The sequence below is a fragment of the Lepus europaeus genome, chromosome 4 (assembly GCF_033115175.1).
Source record: "Lepus europaeus isolate LE1 chromosome 4, mLepTim1.pri, whole genome shotgun sequence".
In the NCBI taxonomy this organism is placed as follows: Eukaryota; Metazoa; Chordata; class Mammalia; order Lagomorpha; family Leporidae; genus Lepus; species Lepus europaeus.
The window spans coordinates 124688044-124708370 of NC_084830.1; positions in this window are offsets into that span (position 1 = coordinate 124688044).

A 20327-nucleotide genomic window follows, 5' to 3' on the forward strand; every position below is an offset into this window, starting at 1 on the left:
AAGCCCCACATTCTGGTAGGCAGACTGATGGCTCCAGAGAAGGTTTATGTAAGCCGGAGGGTACTTGTCAGTGTTGCCTGTGATTATGAAGAGGTTTATTCAAACTCAATCTGCTGTGATACCTAAGAATACTTCGGTTTTCTCCAAAGCTCTGCTTTATACTGAGTTCATATCTCTCCCTAGTTTTAACAAGCTGAAACACCCAGGAGCTTCTCTTCACCAACTAAAATCTGGCTTCTGCCTCCGGAGCTCTACAGATGCTGCTCTCCCTCAGATGACAACTAATTTCATGGTTATCAAATGCAATTGACATTTTCAAGCCCTTCCTGCAACACTGGCTCTGGTGATAGCCTCTCCTTGCTGGGCTTCTATGACTGATCCCCCTTGGGCTTCCAACATCATTAGATATTCCTTTGTCTTTGGGTGCTTCCTTATCCATTAAGTACTGGCATTGCACAACGTTCTGTTCCAGTTCTTCTCTTATTTTATTATCACACCTACTACTTCAATTATTTCCCACGCAGCAACAGACACACTTCTCCAGCTAGCCTCAAGTGATAATTTCTCTACATATCTTCATTTATCAGAGTGGTGGATAACTGAGTGTTTCACCAAGACCCTTCTCTGAGGTTGGCCTGTCCATCTCACTTCCCACTAATTGCTTGGCACATAGGATGTGGCTGTGGTAGTGTGGCCCACTGGAAATTGCTCTGCTGCTCTATGAACTATCCCATGCAGAACTACGCCCCTTCTCATTAGGCAGCCCCTAGCAAATAGATGGTTAATGTGGGATAGAGAGACCGGGTTCTCTGGTCTCGATTTTCAGCACTCCGGAGTGCCATTCAGAGCTCCAAGTAGGACTGACTGAAATCAGCTGTAATTGCCTTTCTGGTCTACTTTGCTCCTGGCCGATTCCTCCCCTCTTTCACTTTCCAACAGGATTGTCTCAAGACTTCCCAAAGAACTATTCTGCAATCACTTCTCCTCCTGAGTCTCCTTCTTAGGGAAGAAGGGTGAAAATACGAGGATTGCGGCTGGCACCGTGGCTCAATAGGCTAATCCTCCGCCTTGCGGCGCCGGCACACCGGGTTCTAGTCCCGGTCGGGGCATCGATCCTGTCCCAGTTGCTCCTCTTCCAGGCCAGCTCTCTACTGTGGCCCGGGAGTGCAGTGGAGGATGGCCCAAGTGCTTGGGCCCTGCACCCCATGGGAGACCAGGAGAAGCACCTGGCTCCTGGCTTCGGATCAGCGCGGTGCGCCGGCCGCAGCGCGCCAACCGCGGTGGCCATTGGAGGGTGAACCAACGGCAAAAAAAAGGAAGACCTTTCTCTCTATCCCTCTCTCTCACCGTCCACTCTGCCTGTCAAAAAAATTTAAAAAAAAAATATGGGGATTGCTCCTCATTTCTCCTAGAAACACCTTTCGCCTCCTTTTTCTTTCCCATACATGTTCACCATCTCTGTAAATGGTACCCACATCCTCTGGAGCTGCTCAGGACAGACATATAGAAGACATCACTGGCTTTTTCACTTATAAGTCGCTCATGAAGGCTTGTTAAGTCTACTATTTAAATACATTTCAAAGAATCTTCTAGTCTCCACTAGTATTGCAAATTCCTCAGTTCAGGAAAACATCTCCTCTATCAAGACTACCACCATGTGTCTTAACCAACGGGCCAGGGATAGATGCTAATCCCTGCATTATTGGAGTGACTGTATGAGGTTTCTGAGACAGATAGCACCTACCACTCACAGCTTCTATCCAAGAACAACCTCACAACAACCAAATTACCACAAACATCCTACCATATGCCAAGCAATATTTTCATTTTATATGCATAGCATGTTATGAAAAAGGTCGGGTGCACCAATCCTACCACTGGCAAATAGTTACTATGTCACATGTCTTGTCATTACTGTGCTAGGTGGTAAATAACCCTAGGTGCTCAGCCTAAGGCAGGCAGATAGTAGGCACTCACTATATATTTGTTGAATGCATGAATATATGTATCAATCAATTTTTCAGAGAAGGAATGAATCAAAGGATGAAAGAAAAGGATATAATACAAAGAGAAAACAGGGAAAGAAAATGATATCAGCTTTGCATCCAACCAAAGGTCTTCTCCCTAGGGTTGAATTGATTTCCATAATGAATGATCTGTTTTAGAAGATAAGAGGAATGGTGGCAAAGTTCTGGAGAACAGAGTTTTAAATTATAGCCACATTTTCTCATTTTGCCTCTTTTTGTTTGCAATCTGCAGGAGGGATTATAATACCAGCTTGTGCTGTGAAGCAGTTTACCCAAGAGAGAAGAATCAATAAATACTAATTAATGATAATAATTAAGGAGGGATAAGCAATGGAAGACAGAATGAGAATGGCTAAGTATGTTTCTTCCGAAGCAAATTCCTCTCTAGAATGAAATTCTATCCAATGGTTTTTCCTGTTGCATTGCATGTTTTCTATAATGAAAAAATATTCACCAACAAATGGAAAAACAAATATTCATGTCCTAGCTCAATCATTTTCTATGACCCTGGAGAAGGCACTTAACCTCTTCAAACTTGCATATCTTTGCCTGTAAGAAGAAGGGATTGCTCTGGGTGATGTTCATGTCCACTTTTACCTCAAATATCCTGTTCTCTACAATGCTATTTTTAGCTTCCTTGATGCCTGTCAATCCAGTGCCTTCTGAAAACTGGAAAATGAATTCAAACTGGCTAGTGTTTTATTGGAGTCAGCTAAAAATAAACTTTAAAGCAGGGATGTGGAAACTGCTATGTGGAAGCCATGCATGTCAGCAAGCCAGAAGATTTTTACAAGAACCATTTTCAGCCTGATTCTTCTTTACCTATTAACGAATGTGCTCCAGACAGGAAAGATATAATGAACAGGCACATATACTTATTTACCAAGCTGACATATTGAGAAGGTAGAAGGCAAAACAGGGAAATTTTGGCAACAGTTGACTACTAGGGATTTTGCATTGAAGGAAAATACAAGATAGAAACTGGATCAGATGTGGAAACCCAATGGCTACTGGCAGACACTAACTGGATCTATGCAATGATCCATCACTCTCTCTTTTCACCCTGCTTCCATTGGGAGACCAACACTAACTCCATGATGAGGTACAAAGGCCAAGTTGGGTGTGCTAACATTATGTTACCCACATCTTTCTTGATATATTACATCACCTTTTTCATTATTAAACACTACCTGGGTGGCCTTCATTTAATGGATAGTTTTTAGGAGACCATTATTTTTCTTTTTCTCTTAAATAAGAGGGACATTCATATCAGAACTTTAATCTCCTGGGCAGATAAAATTTCCATTCTTATCAGGACAGTGGAATACGAAAGAGAATCATCTGAATGAGAAAACAGATCATTTGTAATATTTGGCTATCCAGTAAATTTCCTGAGGCATTACAGATCAGGAAGCACAGTATGAGGTAGAAATCAAGAGAAATGTAGCCAAAAAATATAACACAAACATATGTTGCTCCTAACAACATAAATTAAACCATTAACTCCTGCTTCAAGGGATTCTCCCCTGTGAACGAATCCACTAAAAGGAACCACAGGGCTCTCTTAAAAATTTTCAGCAGTGGTCACTTTAGAAAAACCTGGAATTTTTTTCCCTAAGTACAATGGCTTTAGGAATAGAGCATCCAGTATCTCCCCTATGTAAATGTGTTCCATCATGACTATGTTTCTAACACCGTGGACTCTGCTGTGAGAACAGATAAGCTGTCTTTTTACAAACTGTTCTGTTACCTGGTACCTTGGTATTCCAAAGAACAACAGAACATTTGTTTACTATCTAGAAAAGCCTACTTTCCAGTTAGAGAGGTTGCAGATAATGTTTTCCCAATAGTTTGAATATGGATTGAATATCTCAAAGCATTAGCCCTGTGAGGTTCTAAGAGAGTATAAGCATAAATTCTACTATGGTGTACAGAAGTAGAACCTTAGGGGGTGATAAGGATTATATTAAGCGGAGCCCCAGGACTGAATCCTGATAGCTTTATAATAAGGAGGATACACAAACATATACATACATACACTTCATTTCTTTCACCATGCAGTGTTTCGTACCACCTAAGGCCTATGCCAATAAGAGGCCCTTACTCAATGAGGTCCCTAGACCACATACCTCCCACAACCATGAGCTACAAAATAAACAAATTTTTCTTTATAAAGTAGCCTGCCTCAGTTATTTCATTTTAGTAGCAAAAAGTGGACTAATACAGGTTTCCATTTAAAACTCATTCTTTAGTTCTCTATTCTCAACTTTGCTCAACAGCACTATTCAAAGTATAATAATGTCTAATAAGAATGGTTAGCATTTATGTTAGTACATACTTACTACAGGCCAGATCCCATGTCAGATGTTTTATATGCAATCCATTTTCCATTCAGTCCTGGCACAGACCCTCCCAGTTCAGTGTATGCTTTCCTCAATCTTATTTACACAGGAGGCAACTAAGCAGGGCTTCACATCATGAACTATTCACTTGCAGATAGTCAGAAGGATCCCTCTCTAGTATCAGCCAGTGCACACAGTCTCTCTTTGGCCTGATCAAATGGAGTTAAAGTCAAGTCCCACCAATCAAAATGATTATTAAAAAAAAAAGAGTGATGCACATTGATTCTGTCTTTAATGTGCTGTACACTGTTATTTAATGCTATAACTAGTACTCCAACAGTATTTTTCACTTTGTGTTGGTATGTGGGGGCAAACTGTTGAAATCTTTGCTTAATATATACTGAACTGATCTTCTGTATATAAAGAGAATTGAAAATGAATCTTGATGTGAATGGAAGGGGAGAGGGAGCGGGAAAGGGGAGGGTTGCGGGTAGGAGGGAAGTTATGGGGGTGGGGGGAGCCATTGTAATCCATAAGCTGTACTTTGGAAATGTATATTCATTAAATAAAAGTTAAAAAAAAAGAGTGATGCATATCTAAGGGTCATCTGAGAATGTCATAGCCAAAATGACAAATTCAAATGCAAGTGGCCTTTTATGTATAATAACTGGTTTTACATTCATTGTCTTGCAATTGAGAAATGCTCAGTATGTATGTGTGGAGTGTGTCTGTGTGTGTGTTTGTGTTTTAAACAAGACACAGTTTAAATCAAAGAAGGGAGAATGGTAATTTCAGGAAAGCTGCCTGATCTCCACATTTACTTTTCTTTGTGTTTATTTATTTACTTAATTATTTAATGAAAGAAAGTATTTATGAAGTAGAGAGAATTAGAGAGAGACAGAGACGCATACACAGAGAGAGATTCAATCAACTGGTTAACTCCCTAACTACCCGCCACAGCCAGGGTAAAGCTTAGAGCCAGAGGCAAGAACCCAACTCAAGCCTCAGTGCAGGTGGCAGTGACCCAGCTATCTGCTACCTCCCAGGATGTGTGCTGGCTGGAAGCCAGAATGGGAGCTGAAGAAAGGAATCGGAACCAGAGACTCCAGTGTGGGACACAGGCTTTTCCGTTGGCATGTTAAACACCTGGCCAAACATCCCCACATTTGGGTGGACTTAGGATGCACATATTTCTCCATACATTTCCCACTTTGGTGGATACATGAAAGAAGCACAGGAGATAACAATGCTGGAAGAATGTCTGGAAAAGTTTAAATGCCCCATATGTGAGCTGCTATGGTTACTGTCACTCTAATTCACTTGAACCTGAGAGTCTGTGAAGGTAAAATTGAGAAATAATCATAGTAAGTCTGCTAAACATCTGAAATTTTTCTCAAAATAATGCAATTTTTTTACCTCAGCTATAAAATTATAGTCCTCTGAAAAGCAACTTGAAAGAAACAAATTACGTTGGGAAATCAAAGATCAATACAGACCTGATATTCATACTAAATATGAGCTCAAATTGGGTTCCTGACTTGCTACTTCTGTTACCAAACACCAGAAAGCAGGTTGTCAAGATCACAAAGAACAAGGCCCTGGGATTATCTGTAGTGAAAACTCACAATCAGAGACCTAAGCATTATACTTCTCTAAGAATAATAGTTCATGAGTGTTGGCTACTGTGAAAGAAACACTGGATTGACCCACTGATACATGAGCAGAAGAAACCAGAGAGTCAGTGCTGAAACAAGTTATACCACATCTGACTTCTTGCTGGTTTTATTTTTGTTATGTATCATTCAGTTCTTCACTTCTCCCCCAAAACCTTGTAATGAAAAACATCCATTAACAGTGCTCCTGGGATGTAGCAGGGTTCTGTTACGAAACAGCAACAAGAAGTTGCTTTCTCTGTTTTGCACTGTGGATCTGTATGTGTATATTTGTTTCACATTTAGTAAAAACTCAGGTTACTCAAAGATCATTTGGCCCTTGGATATTTGTAAAAAAGGGATGCTTAACCAACAATAATTCTGTCCAGTGTTTCCCTCCTATACACTCGGATCTATAAAGACACATACCACGTAAGCCCAAAAGGGAGCTATCTACCCCATTTTTACCTTTACTTCTACCTCTTCCCTTTCTTCAATTCTGGGACACTGCACCCTGGGACAGCCAAGAACTGACTCAGATTTCCCTCCTGTAGGCAGTCCTGGTGAAGTCCTCTGGAAGTACCACCCAACAAAATGTCACACACTGGAAATATACGCATGCCCCATTTTGAATGCAGTTGCTTAGTATTAGTACATCAGTATTAGTACATTTAAAATGTACTAATAATGCAATTTCTGAACTCCCATAATCATGAGTAACTCATTCAATATATGTGTTGCTATAATTGCTTGAGAATATTCAGGTTCAGGGATTACTAACGAGTGAGAAAATCTAATACACAGATTGTTCTCAAATATAACTCAATTTTAAGAGTACAAAACAATAAACAAAACTGATAAAATACACAGTTGACAGACCCTGAATTAAACACTTATCAATTCTGATTTTGCAGATTTCATCTGACTGTCTGTAGCCACTGATTTTTTTCCTCCTCCAGGCATTGTGTCTACTACTCTGAGGTCTTGTGTGGCATTAATCGATCTGCTAGTTTTGCTATTACATACTTACTCATGGATTACTTGAAGTCATGCATTCTCAGTGGGAGAAGTACCATCACTAAAAGGATGGAAATGGATTCTCCTGGAAAGATAAACCTTAGTGTTATTGTGTATTATGCACAGGTGCCCATACTGTATAAAGAGACATCTGGAGTGTCTGTTACATAAAAATATTCTGACGTGGGAGGGAGGGGTGAATGGGGAAATAATGGGCGGGGCAAAAAGGAGCACAAAGCTGAGAATGCAGGCTCTGGATTGCTGCTGCAAGCTTTTCATGTATCCCTGGCATTTTCCCAACAGAGGCAAAGCTGTTGAAGGGTAAGGAATGCATCTTCCATTTCTCCTCCATGTTTGCACCTCCTGGTCAAAGTTCCCAACACTTTCTGCTTTCTATCCTCCTGGGGCTACACTGTGATCTAATTGAATGCACAATTGAATTATGAAAATCTGAAAGAATATCATAATGCATATACAATGCTCAAAATGTGAAATAATGCAAATTTCCTCAAACTAAAAATATGCCAACAATAGCATTGTGTTAAACCTGGCAAGCCAAGCTAAGTGTTAATTATATTTACTGCCAGGTGGTAACATTGTATACATAGAAATATCCCTTCTACCTTTGTAAAGACAAATTTATGGGAAGGTTCTAAGAATACTTTTCTCCAATAATATGCTAAAATATGCTGAAGTATACTTGTAAGAATTTAATACGTAACTTTTTTTTTATTAAGTAAAGATTTCAATAGTTTGCACCCACATAGAAACACAAAGTGAAACATACTGTTTGAGTTCTAGTTATACCATTAAATCAAAATGTACAGCACATTAAGGACAGAGATCCCATATGAGGAGCAAGTGCACAGTGACTCCTGTTGTTGACCCAACAAATTGACACTCTAGTTTATAGCGCCAGTAACCACCCTAGTCTCTCGTCATGAGTTGCCAAGGCTATGGAAGCCTTCCAAGTTCACCGACTCTGATCATATTTAGACAAGGTCATAAAAGACAGGGTGAGGATAGTAACCAATGATCCTAAGAGTGGCATTAACCAGGACTGAAGAATTATACAGCATTAAGTGGGGAAGAGGACCATCAGTACACACAGGTTGAGAGTAGAGCCATTGGAGGTAGAGTAGAGGTTATGATTACGAAGGAATGAGGCCCAAGTACGCTAGACAGGGTCTAGAACAAAAGACAGAGTCATTATTAGAGGAAATACGTAACTATTTATATACAGTCATGTGTCACTTAACAATGAGAATATATTCTCAGAACTGAATTGTTAGCCAGATTTTTCAGATGTAACCTAACTATTCTCCACCTATAACATTTCCTTTCCTTAAACCATCCAGATTGTTAAAGGGTGACATTAGCATGGAGAAGCCAACACCTCCTTAGGGTTTCAGTAAATGCTTAATCATACCAAATTTGTCAACAGTTGTGCCGAAGTTGACTTTTATTCATATTTTTCTAATGTACTACTCTATGTGTTATTCACTGGCATCCCACAGATGCAGTGGAATCCCCCTTGCAGATAAACTCTCTTAAATTAGTTACATGCAGGATTATCCCTGCCTTTTTCCTTAATCAGGGAGAGAATTCCCAGTGCACCCTGCCATTCATCTCACATGACTATGTCCATGTATACCCATTTCATCTGCCCCCAACATCCTTGATCCTGCTCAAAAGGGAACTCTTTTTCCCCTTTGATTTGAGTAACTCACATCTGGGCAAGTCAGGAATAGGAAAGCTAGTCAGAAGAGAGAAGTTTTAGAAAGCATTTTATTATATCACTGCTGTGAAAAAATCCACAATGCAAGAGTAGGAATAAATCCAAAACTAAAAATAGAGACTCAAACATGGAAGGGTTCTTAGAAGGAGGGCTATTAATAGATTACCTGACTTAAGTACCAAGAAGAAAGAAAGTTGGAAGCAAAGAAATCAGGTAGGATAAAAGTAATAAAGGACATAGAATGCTGGAAATTAAAATATTAGGGAGGGAACAGGAATGGAAAGAAGACAGGAAAGAGGGATACCAATTAGAAAGAAAGGAAGGTAAGAGAGGGGAGGAAGAAAGAGAGGAAAGGACAGGAGAGAGAGGAGGACAAAAAGCAGGCCAGCCAAGAATTAGATGAACTGACTATCACTCTGGCTTCCAAAGAAAATCAGAGTGAACAAAATACAAGTCATGTGATGAGAAAGAAATACATCCAACGCAATAACATGGCTTTCACATTCTACTTAAAATAGAGCCACAAAACCACGTGAAGTGGAACAAAATGACTTACTGTGTGGTTTCTTTGCATGGAGCAGGCTGTGCTGCTTCAGCCTGGCACTGTTTGAAGAAACTAGTCCCGAATGCCATTTGGACAGGACCCAAGGTGTTCATGCCCCGATAGGAAGCACATATCATTAAAAGAAAAATGTTGAAAGCAGCTTCTGTGTTGGTGTGTAATTTCTCAATGTTGCTGCCAGCACACAAAATGCTCTGAGGGGAACAAAGCTAATGAGGTACTGCGATAAACACTAGTAGTGCTTGCTAACACACCCACCCTTTATCAACTTTCCCAAGACTCCATCAACTCCCCCCCGCAACTCATTCTGCAGAAATGGCACACTTGCACACACCTGAGGTTTCACCCGGATGTGGCATCACTTCATTCTTCCGAATGTGACAACTCAAAAGCCCTCAAATCACATATCGATTGCAGAATTTCAGAAACAAGGCAAGTAAGGTTCTCTTAAACCAGCATGATGAATGAAGTCACTGACACACGTTTTAGCACAGCCTATTCATAGAAAGGACAGGCTCTTGGAAAGACGAAGTCTTTTGCACAAAAATCCTGGCTCCAGAGACACAGCAGGCAGTCGGTGACAGAGTACCCACGCTAGTCAGTCTTCTGATTTGGAGATACCCCTTTAGTGACAGAGCTACAGGTGGTGGCGGAAAAGGCTCTTAGGCTGTGAGAGACAGAGCAGGTGTAGCTCAGGAGACAAAAAATGACAATACTTGGGATACAGGACAATTCCCTTTTTTTTCAGTCTACACAGCTATGATACAGCCCTTTGGCAACAAAATACTCTAAGATTTCCAGGAGACATCACTTTTATCATATTTGGTGTTCTCATGATGGGTTCTTTTAGCAGTAGGGAGAGAGGCACTGACAAACAAATTCAAAGCAGACGGTAAGAAAATTGGGCAGGAGTAGAAAATGAGAAAATGGTGGCTCCCACTTGGTGAATGTGGCTCATGGAAAAGAGACTTAATGATTTGAAAGACACTTAAAAACACCTTCCAGAGGATGGGGTGCTGGACACAACAGGATGAGCAGGTATCAGAGTGTATGATGCTATTGAAGTCAAGAGGGTGTGTTTTTAATTTTAAATAATTATTTATTTATTTAAAAGGCAAAGTTACAGAGAGGCAGAAGCAGAGAAAGACAGACAGAAGTCTTCCATCCACTGGTTCACTCCCCAGATGGCCGCAACGGCTGGAGCTGGGTAAATCCGAAGACAGGAGCCAGGAGCTTCTTCCGGGTCTCGCATGTGAGAGCACTGGTCCAAGGACCTGGACCATCCTCCACTGCTTTGTGAGGCCATAGCAGAGAGCCAGACTGAAAGTGGAGCCGCTGGAACTTGAACTGGCACCCACATGTGATTCTGGCACTGCAGACTGCAGCCTTACCCGCTACGCCACAACGCTGGCCCAAGAAGCTGTTTTGATTTCATTCCATTTTGCTTTGCTTATGATTTGCTAATTTTGCAGGTCCTGAGAAAGAATCTCTCTGGAGGAACAGGAGTAGCATACATATAGAATTGAAATGAGTGTATATAATTTTTAAAATAAAATATAAATCCTTACAAAAGGATTCGGATATTCATATGTGATATGCAATATGTGAAGTGGATGTCCAAAATTCGAGAACCTGGATCTTTTGAAACCCTATTAATCCCACATCACATAGACTAATACCAGCCATGATCCTTCTAGAAAAGGCAACATCATGTTTGCAATCATACATGAGATTACATATAATGCATTGCTATTCAACCGGCATTCACCTAACTCATCTTTGAAATGAAATCCACCAAAAGCAGCTAAATGCCAAATTAGGCCCCAAAATCATCCTCTCAGAATTTTCATGCAGACAGTGTGCAGCTCCCCTTCCTGAGGAACCATGTCCAAATATTTGTGCAGCAGGTGATGAAGCTATTGAGAGAACAGGATGTAAATGAATCACAGAATTGATGGGTAGCTTCCTTTTGATGGTATACTCCCTTAAAATTGGGCATTTTTATGTGGATGATTTATTTTCTCTTCTGTTATTAGTAAGGAACAAATTAGTTACCATTTATTTCCTTTTTCCCCCCAGGAGGGAAAATAATTCTAGGAGGAGGCAAGAATGCACTCAGTGTTTTTCTGCAGGTCTGCCACACTGACTCACTCCCATCTGTCATCCTGGTGCGGTGCTTCTTCAGAGCCCTTGGCAGCTATTCTTCACCATCAGGATTGACACGGTGTGCAACCATCAGCCCACTACCTTGCCTAGAAGTCCCAGTGCTGGGCAATCTAATGACCTCCTTGGGACTGTAGCCTTGCACTGGCTCTCTGCCCTGATTCCATTGGCCTGTCATCTAACTTCAGGCTGCTGGTGTTTCTACGCTGCTTCTTTTGCATAAAGTCTGTCCATGAGATTTTCCAAACTTATTATTTAAAAAAATAAGATTTAAGTTGTTTGCATTTTCCTCTCAATACTGTTTATTTCTTTATTGAGTACAGAAACTTTTTTGAGTGACATATTAGGCAGAGTCACAACCAAGGAAGGAGTGAAAGGGGACGCTGTGCTAACCAAGCACATTGGGGAAGGTTCTGGACAGGTACTGACGGCAGGTTCACAACACCATTTCCCCTCTTCACCCATTCGAAAGCACCACTCTGCCAACTGGAGAACAAAATTTTAAAATGTCTAATTCATAATATCATACAACTTCCTGTTTTGAGAAATAACTGAATATTTTCCATTGCAAATCTAATTGGTATATGTGATACCCTCAGCCTTTTGACAGGATATCTGACAGAATATCCCCTTTGTTCCCAGTCTATTAAAACATATTATAATTTAATCTAAGAATAGTCATTCTCTAAAAAAAATTTGTATATTACAAGATTTTTTTTTCTTGAATTCCCTAAAAAAAAAAAAAAAAAAAAAAAAAAAAAAAAAACCTGAATTACTGAAGTTTGGAAAAATCTGCCTTCATCTATTAAGCTGTTTAAAGAATCCTATGAGGCCGGCGCCGCGGCTCACTACGCTAATCCTCCGCCTTGCGGCGCCGGCACACCGGGTTCTAGTCCCGGTCGGGGCACCGATCCTGTCCCGGTTGCCCCTCTTCCAGGCCAGCTCTCTGCTGTGACCAGGGAGTACAGTGGAGGATGGCCCAAGTGCTTGGGCCCTGCACCCCATGGGAGACCAGGATAAGCACCTGGCTCCTGGCTTCGGATCAGTGTGGTGCGGCGGCCATTGGAGGGTGAATCAACGGCAAAAAGGAAGACCTTTCTCTCTGTCTCTCTCTCACTGTCCACTCTGCCTTTCAAAAAAAAAAAAAAAAGAATCCTATGAGCTCAAACTGCTAATAATTTTAACATTTTCAGCTAAGGTCTACTATAAAAGAAATAGGACAAGTTCAGGTGCCTCAGACTTGGCTAAGGGCTTAGAGAAATCTGCAAGAATTGTGCAGTAATTCTCAAAGTCAAAGAATTTGTGATCTCTCTAAAAGAATATTTTTTTTGCATGCTCTTAGAAGCAATTCCTATTATTTATCCTTCCTGGCCTAAAATATTACATAATCTCTGTGTGCTTCTTATAATGTTATTTTTCAAATACAGTCCTTCCTAGAAGCGGCATTCTGGTGATCTGTGGACAGATATTTAACCAGCAGATAAAGCTCTCCCTCAATAATATGAGGATGTTCTCTGCATAAAGGCAATGTGCAGTAGCAAGTCATCAAAGGGGGAAATGATGGTTATTTATAGGTACTAACAGCACTGTTCCATCAGGACTTCACTTACCACAAAACAGTAAAGAAGATCCCTCTGGAAAATTCACACCTTTTCTCTTCTGAATATTTATTAAGCACACCAACTTTTTTAAGGTTTACTGCAATGACATATCTATGGGTTTTGTTGGTACTTAATGATTCACAAGCTGAAGCCAGACTTCCTTTTAGGTAAGAGAGAAGGAAAACACACTTTGTTCCTTAAGAGAGTTCAGCAGGGGACACTTTTGGAGCACCTGTAGGAGGACTGCAGACTTTTTAAAGTCCATTCATTCACTCATTTGAAAGGCAGAGAGACAGAGCAAGAAATCTCCTGGTTCACTCCCCAAATGCTCACCACAGCCAGGGCTGGGCTAAGCTGAAGCCAGGAGCCAGGAACTCCATCTAGATTTCTCACATGGATGTCAGAGACTCAATCATCTGATGCCATCCCAGTCATATTAGCAGGTACCTTGATCAGAAGCAGGGTAGCTGGTACTTGAACCAGCACCAGCTTAAACTGCAGACTCTTTAAAGATTATCTCCCTTCCTCTCAGAACCTAACACTCACTACATGATTAGCCTCAAGGTTGCCAATTAATTAAAAAAAAAAAAACTATGATTCCTATGTCCTTCATAAGTGAAGAAGCCATGGGGATTATCAACAGAGTAGGGGTTCTATTATAATACATTCAGCAAATAAGTTTTCTTTCCAGTTATTTCATTTTTTCTTAAGTATTCATTGAGGACCTATTATGGTACGAGGTAGACGCTGCTTGACAAAGTAGGTTGTTACCCTTAAAGTGTCCAGTTTAGTCAATTTATTATAGTCTGGGGTCTCACACTCAGCTGGAAGGAGTTTAGAAATGATGCTTCCTGCATCCCAAGTTTGTCTGCACTGTTGATGCTGTTAAATAAATAAAGCTCAGAAGACAATGAGAGGATCCCAAGATGGCAGGATACGGAGGGAGCTTACTGCTCTTGTGTAAAAAAGTGGAGAGAGTGCAATCTTAGGGAAGAGTTAGGGAGAAAACTGCAGAGGAAACTCCACGCAAATTAGAGAGACACGGTGGATCTACATGGAGGATGTGGACATGCACCACTCAGGATCCCAGAAGCCGAGAGCCTCAGCACCAGCTTTGGAGAGTGAGGTGAGACCAGACTGGAGCAGCCCAAGTCACTGGTGATAAAGCTGTGGGGAGAGCCTGGTATGAGTCCAGTGTGGAGCCCTGTGGGTAATGGTGTACCTACCAACATAGAAGGAAAAAAATGGGGGATATTTCTCCCTCCCTAACCATCCAGTCCTAGCATCCTGTAACTAGCCAAAAGAGGGCAGGCACCATTTTGGACATTTTTAACAGCCTTGCAAGCTCAAACCTGGGCGCTCACAAACCAGCCAAAAGGAGATGCCTGAGTCTGACTGGGAGAACTTATAGGGGGCTGGGTGCTCATGACTGTGGGAACCTTGTGTGCTGGGACTGTGAAAACACTGTGGCTGTGTGGGAGGGTGCAGGATGTGGCTTGGTCTTTGGGCAGTCACTCTAGGTGGCTCCACATGCTAAGGGCTCCCTGATTCCCTGGTGAGGGTCACTGCTGTGGGATCCATGCTCACACTGAGGACTGCATAGATCAATTTTATGGTTCTTGTGGTGGCACAGATGAATACTGAACTCACTGGGGCTACTGACCAGGCATTGGTCTCCAGAGCTCCCTGGCCACAACCACCATATGCCTCTGGGTATTCACTGAAAAAGCAAACACTTCACTAAGCCCCAGAGGCATAATCCAAAGAAAACAGCCAATGAAGGGAAAACAACAACAAATACCTCCACAAATGACTAAAAATAAATGCAGAAATCCTAGAAACAAGAATGAGGAAGACAATATGACACCCCCAAAGGAACACAACAACACTTCAATACTAGAACATGAATATGGAGATTGAAGAAATTCCAGAAACGGAATTCCAAAAACTGATTGTAGGATTACTCAGAAGTAATCAGAAGCAAATCCACGAACTAACAAAATCCCTATATGACATGAATAAAATTTTTTCCCACAAAATTGAGATTTTAAGAGAAAACAAAATATTAGAAATGAATAATTCAATAGAACAAATAAAAAATATGGTGCAACGCCTTAACAGACTCAATGAGGCAGAACAAAGAATATCTAAGTTCAAAGATAAATCTCTGAAAATTTTACAGTAAGAACAAAAAAAAAAGAAGAAGAAATCAGAGAACTAAAAAAACAATGTTGGAGATTTATGGGATACTATCACATGACTCAACATATGTGTCTTAGGAGTCCCTGAAGGTATAGAAAGAGAGACGGATTAAAAGACCTTTTTAGTAAAATAATCACTTCAAACTTCTCCAATTAGGAGAATCAAAGGTACATCCAAGTACAGTAAGCACAAAGAACTACTAATAGACATGACCAGAAAAGATCTTTTCCATGACACATTGTAGTCAAACTCTCCACAGTAAAACATAAAGAAAATATTCTAAAATGTGCATGAGAGAAATGCCAGATTAGTTTCAGAGGATATCCAATTAGATTCACAGCTGACTTTTCATCAGAAACCTTACATAATAGAAGAGAATGGCAAGTTATATTCCAAGTCATAGGAGAAGAAAAAAGTCAACCCACAATACTTTACACTGAAAAACTCTCATTTATGAATGAAGCAGAAATAAAGACCTTCCATAACAGAAATTCAATGAATTTGTCACCACTCATCCAGCCTTAAAAAAATATGCTTAAGGATTTGTTACACAGAGAAACACAGAAACATGGTCACCACTGTGAAAGAAAGTTAAGGCAGAAAATCTTCCAGTAAAAATACAAAGAAAATACAAAGTAATATGTATGGAAAAATGGCAGGGCCAAGTTGTTACTTATCAATAGTCACCCTGAATGTAAATGGCTTCAACTCTCTAGTTAAAAGATACAGACTGGCTGGATGGATTAAAAAACAAGACTCATCTATTTTCTGTCTACAAGAAATACCTCTTACCAACAAAGATATAGGCAGACTGAAAGTGAAAGGATGGAAAAAGATACTTCATGCTAACAGAAACCAAAAAGGACTGAAGTAGCCATCCTAATATCAGACAAAATAAACTTTAACAACAAAAATTATTAAAAGAGAAAAAGAAAGGCACTATGTAAGGATTAAGGCATCAATTCAACAAGAAGAAATGACTATAATAAATGTATAGGCACTCAATTACAGGGCACTTGGCTACTAAAAAGAAATTTCAATAGATCTAAAGGTATACACAGACCCCAGTGCAATACTAATGGGAGATATCAATATCCCACTTTCAGCAATGGACAAATCAACCAGACAGAAAATCAGTAAGTAAACAACAGAGTTAATCAACACTATAGACCAATGGACCTAATGGATACCTACAGAACTTTTCATTCTACAGATGCAGAATACATATTCTTTTCACCAGTGCATGGAACTTCTAGGATAGACCACATGCTGAGCCATAAAGCAAGTCTCAGAAAATTCAAAAACATCAAAATCATACCATGCATCTTTCCTGACAACAATGGAATGAAGCTGGAAATCAACACTCAAGAATTTCTAGAACACATGCAAACATATGGAGACTGAACATATGAATGAATTGTGGGTCATATAAGAAATCAAAAATTAAAAAAAAAATTTCTGGAAATGAATATGACAATACAACATGTCAAAACATATGGGATATAGCAAAAGCAATGAAAGACCAAAGTTTATAGCAATTTGTGTCTACATCAAGAAGTTAGAAGGCCAGCGCTGTGGCTCACTTGGCTAATCCTCCCGCTTGGCACCGGCACCCGGGTTCTAGTCCCGGTTGGGGTGCCAGGTGCTAGTCCCAGTTGCTCCTCTTCCAGTCCAGCTCTCTGCTGTGGCCCAGGAGGGCAGCAGAGGATGGCTCAAGTGCTTGGGTCCCTGCACTCACATGGGAGACCAGGAGGAAGTACCCAGCTCCTGGCTTTGGATTGGCGCAGCACCAGCCATAGCAGCCATTAAGGGAGTGAACCAATGGAAGGAAGACCATTCTCTGTGTCTCTCTCTCACTGTCTATAACTCTCTATCTCTGTCTCTCACTGTCTAACTCTGCCTGGCAAAAAAAAAAAAAAGAAGAAGTTGGAAAGTCATGAAATAAATGAGCTCTCAATGCATCTCAAGGACCCAGAAAAACAACTGCCAATCAAACCCAAAATTAGTAGGAAAAAAAAGAAATAATTAAAAATAGAGAAGAAAACAAAATAGAAACAAAAAAAATACAAAAGATCAGTGAAACGAAGAGCAGGTTTTTTGGAAAAATAAGCAAAATTGACACATCACTGGTTCAAGTAACCAAAAAAAAAAAAAAACCGCAAAGACCCAAATCATTAAAATTAGAAATAAAAAAGGAAATAAAACAATGGGTATCATGGAAATAAAAATAATCATCAGAAATTCTATAAAGAGCTGTATGCCAACAAATTGGGAAACCTAGAAGAAATGGACAGATTGCTGGACATATACAACCTACCTAAATTGAGTCATGACACATAGAAAACCTAAACAGACCAATAACCAACATGAAGATTAAATCAGTAATAAAAACCCTCCCAAGATGAGATGGCTTCACTGCTGAACTCTACCAGACATTTAAAGAAGAACTAACTACAATTCCTCTTAAGCTTTTCAGAACAATTGAAAGGGAGGGAATCCTCCAAAATGCCTTCTGTGAAGGCAGCATCACCTTAATTCCTAAACCTGAAGAAGATACAATAGAGAAAGAGAACTACCGACCAATTTCCCTAATGAACATAGACACAAAAATCCTCAACAAATATAGCCTATCAAATCCAATAACACATCACAAAGATCATTCACCTTGACCAAGTAGTACTTATCCCTGGTATGTAGGGTGCCTGAACATTCACAAATCAATGTGACACATCCCATTAACAAACTGAAGAAAAAAAAAAAACATGACTATCTCAATAGATACAGAGAAAGCATTTGATAAAATACAACACCCTTTCATGATGAAAACTTCAAGCAAACTGGGTATAGAAGGAACATTCCTCAACATAATCAAGGCAGTTTATGACAAACCCACAGCCAGTATCCTACTGAGTGGGGAAAAGTTGGAATCATTCCCACTAAGATCTGGAACCAGACAAAGATGCCTACTCTCACCACTGCTATTCAGTATAGCCCTGGAAGTTTTAGCCAGAGCCATTAGGCAAGAAAAAGAAATCAAAGGGATACAAATTCGGAGGGAAGAAGTCAAACTATCCCTATTTGCAGATGGCATGATTATATATATAGGGCATCTAAAAGGCTCCACTAGGAAACTACTAGAACTCATAAAAGAGTTTGGTAAAGTGGAGGATATATAATCAACATGGAAGAATCAATAGCCTTTGTATACACAGACAATGCCCCAGTTGAAAAAGAACTTTTAAGATCAATTCAATTCACAATAGCTACAAAAAAACACCCAAATACCTTGGAAAAAATTTAACCACAGACATCACAGATCTCTATGGTGAGAATTACAAAATATTAAAGAAAGAAATAGAAGACACAAACAATGAAAAAATCTTCCATGTTCATGGATTGGAAGAATCAATATCATCAAAATGTCCATACTACCAAAAGCAGTTTACAGATTCAATGAAATACCAATCAAAATACCATGGACATTGTTCTCAGATATAGAAAAAGCAATGCTGAAATTCATATGGAGACACAGGAGACTCCAAAGAGCTAAAGCAATCTAACACAACAAAAACAAAGCCAGAAGCACCACAATACCAGATTTCAAGACATACTATAGGACAGTCATAATGAAAACAGCCAGGTATTGGCACAAAACAAAACAAACAAACAAACAAACAAAAAACAGAAAACAAATGGAACAGAATAGAAAAGCCAGAAATCAATCCATATGTATACAATTGACTTATCTTTGACAATGGTGCTAAAATCAATCCCTGGAACAAGCATAGTCTCTTCAACAAGAGGTGCTGTGAAAACTGGATCTTCATATTTATGATGAATATGAAATACGAAGTAAGACCCCTACCTTTCACCTTACACAAAAATACACTCAAAATGGATCAAGGACCTAAATCTATAGCCCAATATCATCAAATTACTAGAGAACATTGGGGAAACCTTGCACGACATTGGTGTAGGCAGAAGACTCCAGAAGCACAGGCAATCAAATTCAAAATTGGCCTATGGGATTAACTCAAATTGAGAAGCTTCTGCACTGCAAGAGAAACACTCAGGAAAGTGAAGAGGCAACCAACAGAATGCAATAAATTACTTGCAGCTGATAAAGGATTAATAACCAGAATATATAGAGCTCAAAAAAACTCAGCAACAACAAAACAATCCAGTTAAGAGATGAGCAAAGGATTTAAATAGGCATTTTTCAAGAGGCAATCCAAATGGCGAACAAACACATGAAATAAAGCTCAGGGACACATGAGAAAAAGCTAGCTATCAGGCAAATGCAAATTGAAACCACAATGAGATTTCAGGTCACCCCTATTAGAATCGCTTTCATACAGAAATCAACAAACAACAAATGCTGGTGAGGATGTGGGGAAAAAGGTACCCTAATCCACTGTTGGTGGGAATGTAAATTGCTACAGCTACTGTAAAAGACAGTCTGGAGATACTTCAGAATCTGAATATAGACCTACTATATGACCCAACATCTCACTCCTGGGAATTTACCCAAGGGAAATGAAATGAGCATATTAAAGAGTTATCTGTATCTCCACGTTTATTGCAGCTCAATTCACAATAGCTAAGATATGGAATTAACACAAATGTCCATCAAATGAAAAGTAGACAAAGAAATTATGGTATATGTACACCATGGAATACCACACAGTGGTTAAAAAATGAAATCCTGTCATTTGTAACAACTGTGAACTGTGGTAATTAATAGAGCACCTAAGAGGTAATCTATACAAGTGAAATTATCACTTTGGGATGTAATGACTTTGAATAGCCCTTGTCTCCATTTTTGGGGAATAGTTTTTTTTTATACTAATTGTAAAACTCTTTACTTAGTATAATCTTAGATGTATAAATTTAATTGGAAATAGATCTTAGTAAAAAGTAAGAATGGGAATATGAGGGGGAGGAGAGAGGATGAAGTGTGGGTGGGAGGATGGGTAGGGTGGAAATATTCACTATGTTCCTAAAGTTGATTTTATGAAATACG